Genomic DNA, 17,208 nt, shown 5'->3' on the forward strand with positions numbered 1-17,208 from the left:
TGCAGAGATTAAGGCATAAGCTATGAGATCTGCATACATAAGTTTCCAAGGTGGCTTAATGACTCTTCTCGGCCTATCTCTTGTCAATAGGTAGTCATCAAAAATTTCCTCAACTTTCTCAGTATCTTCAGCATCGTGTTCTTGTTCTTCGACCTGATCTAGAATACGCAATTCAGCATCAATATCCTCTACCTCAACTGAATATTTTCTTGTTACAGCTCTTCTTCAGATTATCTCTACATTACGATCAATGTCATCATTTTTCTTGAAATCCATCTCAACCTCATTGAAAACTACATCTCGATTGGTGATACACCTCCTGTGACCTGACTCTAGGCACCATAGCTTATAAGCTTTGACTCCTTCAGGGTATCCCATGAACATGTATCTCAGAGCTCTATGTTCGACCATGTCTTGCTTAATATGAGCATAGGCTTATAAAAAAATGGGTAAATAAAGGGTTACACCAATTTTTGTACCAAAGCCCCATGGTGGAGATCAAAGTCACTAACTGGTCACCTTACTACGAGTATGTACGGATAACGGACTTAATGTGATTGCGCATGAATGAAAAAATATCTTACCAAAAAGAAGCTTAAGCATAGTGGACTAACATGGATTAGTTTGTATAGGAATGGAGTTTATGCCCTCATTTTGTGCGGAAAGTGTTAGCATGATATCCTTAGTTCGATTAGTTAGTACCTATCAGCACATCCTTACTTGAACTTAGAATCCCTTTTTACTCAAATCTTGTAAACATTGTTTCTCTTTCATCTACTACTATGAGTTTTTCTTTAGGACAAGCAAATATTTAAGTGTGGGAGAATTTGATAACATTGAAACACGCTATGTATTTGACTTAAATTGCACATGTTTCTTATAGTTTTTAGTATTATTTTTTGTGTTATGCTTGTTTTTATCTTACTTTCAGGTACCATGATCATTTGGACCTCTCTTTGAAGAAACGAAGCTAAAAGGCCAAGAAATCGAGTTTTCTAGCGAAATTGTACTTATGGCATTCGACTTGGAAGCCGCACTAGGAGACGCCATGACGTGTCTGCTTTCACCGAGGTTACAACTGCCATGTTCCCATGATTTCACCTTTTTTCAAAGGTGGCGGGCGCCGAGCAGGGGTGGAGGCCGCCGTCTTTACAAATTGTCATCCCGCCCAAAAGGAGTTGGAGGGCACTCCTGTAAAACTCTGCCTTGAAGTTCACCTATAAATAGGAGTGCTCATGTTCATTTGCATTATCCAACTTAGTTCACATAGAGGGATTGTTACACTTTTATTGGTATATTAGGTTGGAACACTTTTAATCCTGTCGTCATTTTCATTCCAGTCAAGTATACTTTCAATTGTACTAGATTAAAGCCTCCGTTTGGAGCAGGTTTCATATTTAAGTTTGTTTTCGCATTTTACTTATTATTTATCTTGTTCTAAGCTTTAATTTATTTTCTTACTCGCTTTAATCGAAAATTTATTATGATGAACTTTAACATGCTTATTTCCGTTTTCATGTCTGGCTAAATTTTTAGAGGTTAGAATGTAAGGGTCATTGTCACGATGATACTCCGCATAATGTATCTGTAGAATTACTTTAGGGGTTGTTTTAACTTTTAACACAAGTTTTTTTTACTAAATTGTTTTGGATAAGATCGAAATCCGTCCAGTCTTCAAAGTTAAACTTGGTTAATTTTTTACTATTCAAAAAGAGCGAAAGCATTTTAGCTAGTTACTTAGGAATCTTGAACACTTTTAGAAAACTATTTTGAAATTATTTTTGGACGCGTTTGTGGGTTTGAAATCTGGTTCACTGAGTGAAAGCCAGGAACCTCTTTTAAGTTATATACTCCAAGTTAAACCAAATTTCTACTAAGCCAAGAAATCAATTTCTTAAAAATAGACTTACTACTTTAACGCGATAAGTACCTTTTATAAGTGACTATGAAAGACATTAATTAGAGGGTAAGTTTGGTTCTTAGTACACGAAAGCGACAAGTTCCCATTAAGTCGATCATTTTCAAGAGTAGAAAATATTGTCCCATAAGTAATTCTATTTAGAGACTACTGGAGTATTATCCGATTGATGTGAATTACATTCGAGCATGTTCTTTTACCTGAACTTACATACCTTTTTACTTTATTTCATTTTATGCACTCAATTAATTGATTTGATTCGCCTTAGATAAACACCTTAACAATAGAAATTGATAGATTGATATTTGGTCTCTGAGAATGATAATCTTTTGTATTACTCTGACGTGATTCGTATACTTGCGATTTACACCACATCAACAACATCTTGAATACTAAAACAAAGAACACAACGTAGAACATAAAATTCCAAAAAAAAATCCACTTGATGGTGTTCTTCAAAGCAACCACTAACTCCATATTATTGAGCCTGAGTTGTTCAACCTCTTTTTTGGCTTCCTCCTCTAACTTCTCCAAAGAACCATTCAAAGAATCTACAACCAGCATTACTATATCCCTGTAAAGAGTTGGTATGAAATATTACAACCCCAAAAATGTTCAGACTAAATTATCATTTCAACCTATAATATTTAGACTAAAGCTTACCTTAAAATATTGACAGCCCGAAAAAAAGCTTTCCATAATTGTTGACAGTTCTTACCTTTTGAAGTACAACAGTGTCTCCACAATGACAAAAAGGTTTCCATGGAAGATTCAAATTGCTACATACCTACGAACCACTTATGTTTTTTGTAACATCCCGAATTTAATTAACTGACTAATTAAATTAAATAAGGATTTATTTCCTTAATTTGGACGAAGTTTGATAATTAATTGGATCGTCGGTGTTATTGAGAAACATGTTCAGATTATTAAATGAAGTTGGAATTTATTCGGTTAATCGAAGAATTAATAAAGTGGAGTATGTAGAGAAATAATATTAGAAATAATATTATTATTGGATTTTATTTATTTGAGATAAAGTCGGATTTAATTGGATTAATCGGAAAATAATATTAAGGGTAATAATATTATTTAATGGAGCATAATTATTTATTTGACTACTCTATTTTATCAATTGGGCCTAATTAGTTAGGAAGTGGAATTATATGGGTTAAGCCCAATATGAATAATATAGTAAGGGTTTGGGAAGAGTAGAGGTATCAAAACTTTGGCTCATTTTGGAGAAGAGAAAGAGGAAGAAAGGGGAAGAACAACAAGGGGCAAAAGCTAGGGTTTGAAGCACATTGAAGAGGTAAGGGGGAGAATCCCTATTATTATGGGCTAGTATAATTTGGTCTTTGGATAGATTAATATGTTAGGGTTTGTTAATTAAAATCCATGAAAATGCTATGTTGATGCTGAGTTTATTTTTCTGGAAAATTGTTGTCTGCCATGAATGTATGAATGTGTGATGATGTTTATTATTATTCTTGCGTTACTGTGTGCATCAATGTAAAATGGAACGAATTGAAAATAAATTAAGTAAACTAGAGACACGGCTGGGTTAATTGGTAAAAGGGGGAAGACCGTGCCGGTGGTGCCGTGGGTCTCATCATCTTTCCATTATATTTTCTTTCATCCATGATTTGTTATTAATTATTAATTAGTTTATATATATAGTATATATATGTCATTATGATGATGAACTATAATATGGATTAAGTAAGATTTCATAATAGAAATGAAACATGATTAGCATGATTAAAAAAAATGAATTTAGTGATTTGAGACGTGGGTTTCAAAAGAGTAGAGAATTGAAGATGGGATCTCCATTTACTATTCACCCTTTCCCATTTTTTTTTATTTCTTTTATAATTGTTTATGAATTGTTAGTCAATGACACTTGTTTAATAAATGTCATACTTGGTTACTGATGGAATGTATAAAATTGAAAAATAGAACTATTTTATATAATGGTAATAAAAAAAATAGAAAGTGGATATACCACTTAAAATTCAAATGCTATATCACATTGTATCAATTAGAGATGAGTAGCACCATGTTATTTTTTTATGTCATATAATAAATGGTACATGGATAACCAAATGAAAGAAAAGTAGATACATGTTCCACACTTGCCACGGCATGATGAATAAATGGGTAGTATGTAGTCTTTCTTCAACATTGTAGCGCCAAATAGAGAATAGGAATTATATATAATTCAAACAGTCTCGTTTGATCGAATAGCGGAATTAAGCGGTATAATTAGTTGTCCGAAATTTGATGAAAATTTATGTGATAGTTAAGTTTAATTAGTAGATTAACATGGTGGTGTTATTTTGTTGAAGATGTGATATTTACGAATCGACCGAAATAGTATGGATTTGAATATATTTTATATTAAATATTGGTTTTAGAATAGAAAATGAATTAGTAACTTGGAACTAATGTAGTGTAATTATTAATTAGTTGATTTACTTAATAGTTGAATTGATTTCAATAAGTATAATTGATTGGAATATAATAGATAATTAATTGGCAAAGAATGTGTGTTATACCATGTATAGGTTAGTTAGAATGTATATTAATCTATTTAGTTAGAATGTATATTAACTTTGTTCATGTAATAACCTTGTGATAGATACATGTATAGATTAATTGGCAATGGGTATAGTTAATGAGATTGGCTTCTACGTTAGCAACAATACACTCATGATAAAATGATATATGGATATGCTTCTATTATGGTTCTAAAATTGAATTTTAAGATAGCTAGATGGCATAAATCCTAATGACTTGTTAGTTTAATATGAAAGTGAGTAAATCATATAAAATTGACAAATTGTGAGTTAGCATGTGATAGTATTAATTACTAGTGTTAATTGAAATGGTGGATTGAAATTGTGTGTTGGCTATTATATGTGAATAATGCTTATGTGATGAGAATGTTGTGTACAATAATTGTGGATAATTCATAGGGTTGAATTATTGTGATATGCTAAATTATTAAGATGGTAGAGATGATGTTAATTGCATATGTTTGTTAACATTGTACATACATTCATATCATAGTGTGCCTTGAAACAAAGGTGGTTTGCTTTGAAACAAAAGCGAGGCTTAGATTCTAGAGTGAATCGGAAGCGGTAAACTATATGTTTACGTTTGGTGGGCTTTGGTCTTGTCCGGATCAGAAGCGTGGCCTAGATTCTTGATATTGAATCGGGAGGCGGTGAAACTTTGGGTTCACAATTCGGTACCACATGCATAGCGTCACATATCTTGCATCGAGTCACATTAAAATTATGCGATAATTGAGTATGTGAAGTTGATGTAGTTGTGATATGTGTATGAGTTTGATAATTGGAACGAGTGCGGTTTGAATACATATTTGATTAAATGTGTGAATATATAATAATTATGATTGTGTACGTAATTGAGATATAATAGTAGGATTGAAATATTATACTATTTAAGCTTGTTGTATACTCGATAACATGTGAAATATGGGTTGATTACTATTATCTACATGTTTATACATAGTATGATTAATTACCTGAAGTGTTGATTTAACCATTGTATCCCGTTATACTTTTTACATAATGGTTCGTATTCTCACCCTTCTGTTTTAATGTTGCCCTCGTTTGGCGACATGCAGGTTTGACGATTAGTAGCTGGCGTGTGATCTAGTCGGAGTTTCTTCCGAGTTGCTTGGTAATTAAGTAGCGAGTCAATGCTCTGGTCATGTAACACTGGGTAGCTTAGATGTTGAACTCATGTTTTATTTGTTTATGCATTTGTTATAACTTGCGAACATGTTTAATTAGTTACTTGTTGTTGAGAGGCCTTAAGCCGAATATTATGATTATGGTTATCTTATGAGTTGTTTATGGATATATGATCATGGTATGGGACATGTATCATTTATATGAAACACATGAGTATTACTTTCCGCTGTTAATGCATATTCTGGATGAATTATGATAATATGTAAGGTGTTATTTGAAATGACCGGGTGTATTGTATTTTGTAGATAAATGCTATCGGTTTTAAAAGCTTTTCAGTTTTTGAAAACGTCGATGTGACGCCCTTTGAGTTGTATGCATGCTTATTCTCTGATTATATGCTTATTATTTTATGGGGTAAAAAGGTGTGTTACATTAGTGGTATCAGAGCATGGTCGTCCAGTTGGTCAAGGTTATTAATGTCTTTTATCCTATTGTATTTGATTCGTGTATCTGACACGATCGATACTGTTTTGTCTAGTTGTTTGGTTGTTTAGGACGATGGTTACAAGAAGGAATGTTGACATTAATGTTGAGGCAATGATGAGGTGGACTAGTGCGATTGGACAAGCGCCGCAAGAGAATGTCGGTTATGGAGGAAAGGATGAGTTCCATGCTTTTGGAGACTTTCAAAGGTGCAACCCGCCGATCTTTGAAGGAGGGTATGGACCGAACAAAGCGCACGCATGGATAAGAGAAATTGAGAAGATCTTTCAAGTCGTGAGTTGTACTGATGTACAGAAGGTATAGTTTGGTACTTACATGCTGACAAAAGAAGCTGACGTTTGGTGGAGTAATACTGTGCGGAGATTTGAAATAGAAGGTATTGAAGTTACTTGGACTCTTTTTCGTGATGCATTTTTGGGAAACTATTTTCCAGAAGATGTGCGTGGAAATAAAGAAGTAAGGTTTCTACAGTTGAAACGAGGAGGAGAACAATTCCGTGAGAAATCGTATGATGACATGAGGGAACAATCTGGTCTTGGCAAGAAGCCAAGTGGGGGAGGAGCTTCTACTCCGATTAAGTGCTACAGGTGTGGCGAGACGGGTCACAAAACTTTTGATTGTGGAGTTGGTTCGAGTAGGATTTGCTACAGTTGTGGTGAGCAAGGACACACTTGTGCCATGTGCGATAAGCCAAAGAAGGATCAAGCGAAAGGAAAAGTGTTTGCATTCTTTGGTGCTGAGACTACTTCTAAGGATAAGTTAACCTGAGGTACGTGCTTTATTATTGATAATGGTGCAACGCATTATTTTATTCTTTGTATTGTACTATAAGATTGGATCATGTTTTATCTGTTATGCATGGAAGTGTAGTTATTGATACAACTGTTGTGGCTTTGTTTCTATTTCTTTTACGTGTTTGAATTATCCGTTGAGCATATTTGGTAGATATTTTGAGAATTCATTTAGGTTGTTTTCCGTTAGACCAAGTTGATGAATTTTGGTATGAATTGTTTGGAGTTGAATCAAGTAATTGTGACTTTAAGGAGAGATTGTGGATCTCAGTGTTGTAAGTGACTTCGAGTGCAAGTTCTGAAGGAACACTATTATAGTTTAGTAATCATGGTTTATGTTTCATTATGATTGTCGACTGTCTGTTGACAAATTGAGGACCTGATCACCCTTAATCTATTGTTGATAGGAGGCGATATCGTATTGAACGAGATAGACTTGCCTTACTAACTTGGTAGCGTGTAAAGCGACTAAGGAGAAGTTGAAGAATAGATTTGAGGAATTGTTTGAGAAGAGGTTCATTGTCTGAGTGTATAGTCGTAGAGTTACCCTGTTCGTCGAGTAAGAAGAAAGAAGGTTCTACGAGGTAATGTTTCTTGAGGATATTTGATTCAAAGAGCAACGATGATCATGTTTAACATTTAAGGATTGTGTTATCGGTGGTGAAAGAGAAGAAGGTTATGTAAAGCTTTCTGAATGTGAGTTTTGGTTGGAAGAAGTGAATTTTCTTGGATATGGGATTTCGAGTTGAGGTATGTTGATGCAGATATCAATAAGTGGTAGCTTATGCTTCAAGATAACTTAAAGTTCATAAGGGGAATTATTCGATGTATGTATTGGAGTTGTGTGCCTTTGTGTTTGTTTTGGAACGTAAGAGGCATTGTTTGTGTGGATCAAGGTTTGATGTGTTGAGTGATCACAAGAGTTGAATATGAGGTAAACAAGACGAGTAGAATTTCGAAGGATTTTAATCTTTGGTTTGAATTACCATCCTGGTAAAGTGAAGGTTGTGACCGATGCATTGAGTAGGAAATAATTTTATAAGTTATGTTGAGGATTCAAGAATTAGAAATCGTTTGAACGATTTAGAGGGTTGAGTTTGGTTGTGAAGCGACGTCTTCGTGTGTTAAGTTGATATGTTGAAGCCTACTTGGAATATTTTGACAAGATTTGAGAAGGTTAGAAATTGGATTTTTTCAATTGGTTGACAAGATGATATTGAGTAATCAAGGAAAAAGTAGTAACTTTTGGATTGTCGAGAATGGTGTCATGAGATGTTGTGATCGAGTTTGTATTCCTGATGGTTAGAATTCGGACAAAGAGAATTTTGGATGAGGGCATCGTAATGATTTGAGTATTAATCATGGTGTTAATGATGTATCAAGATTTGAGGAAATGTTTAGTGGCAAAGTATGAAGAGGGATATAGCGGAATTGTGTATTTGAGTTGGACTTGTCAGAAATCGTTTAGTTGGTGAAACAGTTATCTATTTTCGAGTGGAAGTGAGATAGTATCTCTATGGATTTGTTTGAAATTTCCGAGGCATCGAATAATTGTGAAGTGAGTTGGGTCAGTGTGAATAGTTGACGAAATGTGCTCGTTTTATTCCGATGAAGATGGATTATTCGATGAAGAGACTTACTAAGTTACGCATCGAAAGGATTGTGTGTTTGCATGGTATTTTCTTCGGATATTGGAATAACATCTTTTGAAGCTTTGTGTGGTCGTAAGTGTAGAACTTTTTAAATCGGTATGAATCGAGAGAGACAGAGAGAGAGAGAGAGAGAGAGAGAGAGAGAGAGAGAGAGAGAGAGAGAGACTGTGTGTGTGTGTGTGGATGTGGTTTTGGTGTTGAGATGGTTGTGTCGTCTGAATTTTCAAGGACGAAAATATTTTAAGTGGGGGAGAGTTGTAGCATCCCGAATTTAATTAACTGACTAATTAAATTAAATAAGGATTTATTTCCTTAATTTGGACGAAGTTTGATAATTAATTGGATCGTCGGTGTTATTGAGAAACATGTTCAGATTATTAAGTGAAGTTGGAATTTATTCGGTTAATCGAAGAATTAATAAAGTGGAGTATGTAGAGAAATAATATTATTATTGGATTTTATTTATTTGAGATAAAGTTGGATTTAATTGGATTAATCGGAAAATAATATTAAGGGTAATAATATTATTTAATGGAGCATAATTATTTATTTGACTACTCTATTTTATCAATTGGGCCTAATTAGTTAGGAAGTGGAATTATATGGGTTAAGCCCAATATGAATAATATAGTAAGGGTTTGGGAAGAGTAGAGGTATCAAAACTTTGGCTCATTTTGGAGAAGAGAAAGAGGAAGAAAGGGGAAGAACAACAAGGGGCAAAAGCTAGGGTTTGAAGCACATTGAAGAGGTAAGGGGGAGAATCCCTATTATTATGGGCTAGTATAATTTGGTCTTTGGATAGATTAATATGTTAGGGTTTGTTAATTAAAATCCATGAAAATGCTATGTTGATGCTGAGTTTGTTTTTCTGAAAAATTGTTGTCTGCCATGAATGTATGAATGTGTGATGATGTTTATTATTATTCTTGCGTTACTGTGTGCATCAATGTAAAATGGAACGAATTGAAAATAAATTAAGTAAACTAGAGACACGGCTGGGTTAATTGGTAAAAGGGGGAAGACCGTGCCGGTGGTGCCGTGGGTCTCATCATCTTTCCATTATATTTTCTTTCATCCATGATTTGTTATTTATTATTAATTAGTTTATATATATAGTATATATATGGCATTATGATGATGAACTATAATATGGATTAAGTAAGATTTCATAATAGAAATGAAACATGATTAGCATGATTAAAAAAAATGAATTTAGTGATTTGAGACGTGGGTTTCAAAAGAGTAGAGAATTGAAGATGGGATCTCCATTTACTATTCACCCTTTCCCATTTTTTTTATTTCTTTTATAATTGTTTATGAATGGTTAGTCAATGACACTTGTTTAATAAATGTCATACTTGGTTACTGATGGAATGTATAAAATTGAAAAATAGAACTATTTTATATAATGGTAATAAAAAAAATAGAAAGTGGATATACCACTTAAAATTCAAATGCTATATCACATTGTATCAATTAGAGATGAGTAGCACCATGTTATTTTTTTATGTCATATAATAAATGGTACATGGATAACCAAATGAAAGAAAAGTAGATACATGTTCCACACTTGCCACGACATGATGAATAAATGGGTAGTATGTAGTCTTTCTTCAACACTGTAGCGCCAAATAGAGAATAGGAATTATATATGATTCAAACAGTCTCGTTTGACCGAATAGCGGAATTAAGCGGTATAATTAGTTGTCTGAAATTTGATGAAAATTTATGTGATAGTTAAGTTTAATTAGTAGATTAACATGGTGGTGTTATTTTGTTGAAGATGTGATATTTACAAATCGACCGAAATAGTATGGATTTGAATATATTTTATATTAAATATTGGTTTTAGAATAGAAAATGAATTAGTAACTTGGAACTAATGTAGTGTAATTATTAATTAGTTGATTTACTTAATAGTTGAATTGATTTCAATAAGTATAATTGATTGGAATATAATAGATAATTAATTGGCAAAGAATGTGTGTTATACCATGTATAGGTTAGTTAGAATGTATATTAATCTATTTAGTTAGAATGTATATTAACTTTGTTCATGTAATAACCTTGTGATAGATACATGTATAGATTAATTGGCAATGGGTATAGTTAATGAGATTGGCTTCTACGTTAGCAACAATACACTCATGATAAAATGATATATGGATATGCTTCTATTATGTTTCTAAAATTGAATTTTAAGATAGCTAGATGGCATAAATCCTAATGACTTGTTAGTTTAATATGAAAGTGAGTAAATCATATAAAATTGACAAATTGTGAGTTAGCAAGTGATAGTATTAATTACTAGTGTTAATTGAAATGGTGGATTGAAATTGTGTGTTGGCTATTATATGTGAATAATGCTTATGTGATGAGAATGTTGTGTACAATAATTGTGGATAATTCATAGGGTTGAATTATTGTGATATGCTAAATTATTAAGATGGTAGAGATGATCTTAATTGCATATGTTTGTTAACATTGTACATACATTCATATCATAGTGTGCCTTGAAACAAAGGTGGTTTGCTTTGAAACAAAAGCGAGGCTTAGATTCTAGAGTGAATCGGAAGCGGTAAACTATATGTTTACGTTTGGTGGGCTTTGGTCTTGTCCGGATCGGAAGCGTGGCCTAGATTCTAGATATTGAATCGGGAGGCGGTGAAACTTTGGGTTCACAATTCGGTACCACATGCATAGCGTCACATATCTTGCATCGAGTCACATTAAAATTATGCGATAATTGAGTATGTGAAGTTGATGTAGTTGTGATATGTGTATGAGTTTGATAATTGGAACGAGTGCGGTTTGAATACATATTTGATTAAATGTGTGAATATATAATAATTATGATTGTGTACGTAATTGAGATATAATAGTAGGATTGAAATATTATACTATTTAAGCTTGTTGTATACTCGATAACATGTGAAATATGGGTTGATTACTATTATCTACATGGTTATACATAGTATGATTAATTACCTGAAGTGTTGATTTAACCATTGTATTCCGTTATACTTTTTTCATAATGGTTCGTATTCTCACCCTTCTGTTTTAATGTTGCCCTCGTTTGGCGACATGCAGGTTTGACGATTAGTAGCTGGCGTGTGATCTAGTCGGAGTTTCTTCCGAGTTGCTTGGTAATTAAGTAGCGAGTCAATGCTCTGGTCATGTAACACTGGGTAGCTTAGATGTTGAACTCATGTTTTATTTGTTTATGCATTTGTTATAACTTGCGAACATGTTTAATTAGTTACTTGTTGTTGAGAGGCCTTAAGCCAAATATTATGATTATGGTTATCTTATGAGTTGTTTATGGATATATGATCATGGTATGGGACATGTATCATTTATATGAAACACATGAGTATTACTTTCCGCTGTTAATGCATATTCTGGATGAATTATGATAATATGTAAGGTGTTATTTGAAATGACCGGGTGTATTGTATTTTGTAGATAAATGCTATCGGTTTTAAAAGCATTTCAGTTTTTGAAAACGTCGATGTGACGCCCTTTGAGTTGTATGCATGCTTATTCTCTGATTATATGCTTATTATTTTATGGGGTAAAAAGGGGTGTTACATTTTTCGATGATGATGATGATGAAGAACCACATATAGCACACATGAGTTGTTCGTTACTGTAGATGAATTAGGTTTCAATTTGGGGGAATTCTTACCCTATTAGCATTAGGTTTAGAATTGGGGTAAACGTGAATCAACTTGTTTATCAACGAAGAAGATGATGATGAATAGGAGATTCCAACTCGACAGTCACATCATTATTCTCTAACGTCGTTTGCCCTTATTTGACAGAAAAGACGTATTTGATTCTGTTTAATAACATAAGGGATTAAATTGGTCCTATTAAAAGAAAGATGATCAAAATGGACCTAATGGTATAGATAAGGCATTAGTCTTTTAAGTTTTTATTTGTGATAAATAAATATTTGTTGGGCAAGAGATAAATACCTTACAATTTTATTAAAAATAATAAAAAAATAAAAACAAGCAAGACAAAGATAGTTAAATGAAAAATTAGGGAAGTCATCGTATTAAATTATAATCATACAACTTCTTCCCATAAAATTTCCCGCCAAAATTTTCCACTCATTTTTCATCAATTAATAAAAACAAAATTTTATAACCCACCCATCTCTCCAATAAAATTTCCCACTAAATACTATTTTTATTAATCATATTAATTAATATTTTTTTAATTATAATTAATTAAATAATTATCCACCACAATTAATTTCTCCCACGTATCTATTTTTATAACTCACCCACCTCTCTAATAAAATTTCCCACCAAATTCTATTTTTATTAATCATATTAATTTTTTATTAATTATATTAATTAATATTTATTTAAATTAAAATAATATTTCATTATACTTAATTAATATAATAATTTTCTATCCTATTTAATCAATTTAAATAATTAATTAAATTAAATTAATCAAAAAAACCTCTATGAGCAACCCATGAAACTTAGTGGGAAGTTATAAATAATGCTACTTGGTTGGTGTGAATAGTGTAACTTACACCACTACTTCACGTTCATCTTAATCAATTTTTTTGGCAAACATCGTTGTTTTATTATTTATTGTTTTATTATTTATCCTAACAAATTCTCCTTCGGTAAAATAGGATAAGTTATAATGTACTATATTCATTTTTCAACTAGACTAACTCATCGTTATGTTATTAAGTTCTTCCACTTAATTAAATAAATTAAATAAATATTCTGATAAATTTTTTAATCCATTACTTCAATTCTTCCGAAATTTCCTTACACTCTCTTCTCTTAACCTAAAAAATTCTATTAATTACTTCAATTCTTTCCATTACTTAAATTAATTAATTAGTAATTGAGTTTAATGGTACTGTACTGTCAGTATAAAACGTATTAAACAGACATTCAATCAAATTATTTTAAAGTGTCAAATCATTACAGTAATTTAAAATTTAAAGGATAATTTGATAAGATACATGATTGTGATTGATTGATAGTGTAAAAATAATTTACAATTTCAGTGCACATCCCCTTTTCTCTTAGTAATTTACAAAAGGCAACACGCTCCCGCGATTATTAAGTCATTGCATTTAGATAAAATTATATAATTAATTAATAAATTTATTACTTCAACAAGTTTTTCTAATTTTTATAATTTTTTTATTGGTATATTATATTTAAAGGTCATAGATAATATAAGGCGAAACTTTATTTTTCTATATCCATAAAACGTCCTATCTAACCTCATGCCTCATTCTTATGACTTTATAGTATAATAAAGAGTGAAGACCCATTTTGGTCCCTCACAAAAATCATACAATCCAAATTAGTCCCTCACAAAAAAAACGACTCGATCTAATCCCTTACAAAATTTAACCGGACTATATTAGTCCTTATGTTAATAATTTTACCAAATTGGTTTTTTCATACATTTAATGACTGGACTGCCACGTTGACTTTTATTTTTTATTTTTTATTTTCATTTTTTAAATACTAAATTAATTTTTAATTATAATTTCATTTTTAAACAATTCTGATTTAATAATACCAAAAAGGCAGAATTGTTTTTTATAAGGAATCGAACCCAATACAGATACTATTGAACAATATCTTAAGTCTTTACCACTAGGCCAATATGCATTCATAAAAAATAATTTTCAAGATTTTTTATAATATCAAATAATTATGAATTTAAAACAAAAATTATAAAATTTATATCAATAGGGTTTGGAACCTTTTTGATTTACTAATTTCAAATAATACACCAATTTAAAAATAAAATTTATTAAATGTGAAACCTCAATATATTTAATCAATTAGAAATAAATTAAATTATATGTAATCGAAATTAAATAACACAGAAATAAATATTTATTTATTTCAAATCAATTCAAATTAAATAATAATTAATTAATTTAATAGTAATTCAACTAATTAATAAAATATTTAATAAATTTAAATTAAATAATCAATTAATTTTTAAAATTATTTAGTTAATACAAACTAAACAGTAATCAATTAATTTAATAGTAATTCAATTAAATATTTATTTATTTATTTTTATTTGATTAATTTTATTTAGGATTTATATTTTATTAATTTTATTTTTAAATTTTTGTATTATTTAAAATTAGTAAATATTTATTTTTTGTTATTTGAAATAAGTAAATATTTGTTCTGAGTTATTAACTTAAGTATTCATTATTAATAATATTGACAATATAAATTGACTTGTCTAGTTGTAAAGTGACTATCATTTAACTTGAACGAATTTGAATTTGAGACCCTGTTGGTACAAATTTAACTTTTTTTTATTTTAAATTCTGTATTATTTAATATTTTTAAAAATAATAAGAATTATTTGTCATAAATACATTGGACTAGTGGTAAGGACTTAAGATATTGGTTAAAGGTCATAGGTTCAATTCCATATAAAAAATAATTTTAGCTTTTTTGATATTATTAATTCAGAATTATTTAAAAATGAAATTATAATTAAAAATTAATTTAGCATTTAAAAAATGAAAAATAAAAAATAAAAGCCAACGTGGGAGTCCAGTCTTGGTTTAAAAGTATGAAAAAAACCGATTTGGTAAAAATATTAATATAAGGACTAATATGGTCCGGTTAAATTTTGTAAGGGATTAAATCGAGTCTTTTTTTTTAAGAGACTAATTTCGGTTAAATTTTGTAAGGGATTAAATCGAGTCTTTTTTTTGTAAGAGACTAATTTGGGTTGTGTGATTTTTGTGAGGGACCAAAATGGGTCTTCACTCTATAATAAATTATTCTCTAAATTTATAAATATGAATGTTAAAATCAAACACGAATTTTATGTTGTATAGTTTTTATCCTTTTATTTTTTCATTCTACTATGGTTTTTAAAAATACTTTTGGTTTTATCTTTTAGCCACTCTCTAGAATAATCTTTCATCAAGAAAATTGTTTTTTCATTTATTTAGATATAAATTATTTTTATATAATAATTATTTAAATTATTAATATTCTTTTATTATTTTTATATTTCAAATACAATCTTTTTATTATTAATTATTTAAATAAATTCGTGCATTGCACGGGTGTGCTGACTAGTTAAAATAAAATAATCAACAACCACCACCTCATTGAGTAGTTTTGTACGTTTTAATTAGAATCTCTCAATTTCATTCAAAATTGATTCTTCTACTTTTGATATGTCCTTCTCGCTTTTTCTTCTTGATCTTTCCGTTTCAAACCTTATATTTATTCCGATTTTTCTGCTATAATCACATTCCATGATCTCGTATCTATTTTTTTCTTTTCCATACGAATTTATATTTGATTTCGAATTAATTTTACTAATGTTAAATACTCATGCAATGTTGATTTTTTTATTGATTTGAATCGTGTTCTTTAGAAATGTTGCCACACTTTCTAAACTTGGATCTCTCGCGGTAAGAACTGAACTGATAACGAGTAATTTTTACTATTTTTGCCTATTATATATTAGAATTAAATAAGTTTTTAGTCCCTATAAATATGCGACCCTGCATTTTTAGTCCCTAAAGTCTATTAGAGTTTGACCTAACTCATCCTTACAAAACCGGTTGGTAAGGTGAGGAGTGTCTCTATATATATATTCTTTCAATGCTCTATCTTCAACCAATGTGGGACTTTAGGATCTTCCTAATACACCCCCTCACGCCCAGCACTCTTTTCGACTTGGTGCGTGGATATTAATGGTGGGCGGCCCATGGTCCGATCGATAGGCTCTGATACCATATTAGAGTTTGACCTAACTCATCCTTACAAAACCGGTTGGTAAGGTGAGGAGTGTCTCTCTATATATATTCTTTCAATGCTCTATCTTCAACCAATGTGGGACTTTAGGATCTTCCTAATAAAGTCTTTATAAACTTCCATTTCAATTAACATTTTTAGAACTGTGTCTATGTTTTAATCTATGAATAAAAAATGGTTGCAGGAACTTTTAAGAAGCTGAAGAAAGATCATGCAAATGTTGAATTGGGAAAAACCACCCTGGATGTGGTAAATTGTATTGCTTTTTAAGTTATTGCAATGTAACTTATTTTGGGAAGTGTACTCGCTATTTAAAAAGGAATGACTGCTTTAGTGTGGTTAGGCTCAGCTATTGACCCAGACGAGGGATCTATCTCGATTGACTTAGGCTTATTAATATTAATACAAGTGAATTACATCTTGCTAATGATTATTGACTAGTTGATAGAACCTCCGATGTAGCATTTGTTTGTGAATGTTCATTAATTGGATTATTATTGATGTGGTGGCTTACAATTAATACAATTTAGCATCATGGCATCATCCTCTATGAAGATGTTCTGATACATGGTTTTGGGTTTTATCATATAATCTATGTTGTGTTGCAGAATATGCTTACAAGACAATTGATGCACTGCCTGTTTCTGCTCATCTAATGACACAGTTTAATATTAGAGTAAAGGCCTTCCAGATTGAGTTATAAATTATTTTTTGAATTCTGACTTTATAGACCTCGAGAGGAGCACACGCTCAAGATTCAAACTTTTACCACTAGACCACACACATGCACACAGTTGCATTCACTATTGAAAA

Source organism: Vicia villosa, linkage group LG4 (genome assembly GCF_029867415.1).
Source record: "Vicia villosa cultivar HV-30 ecotype Madison, WI linkage group LG4, Vvil1.0, whole genome shotgun sequence".
Taxonomy (NCBI): Eukaryota; Viridiplantae; Streptophyta; class Magnoliopsida; order Fabales; family Fabaceae; genus Vicia; species Vicia villosa.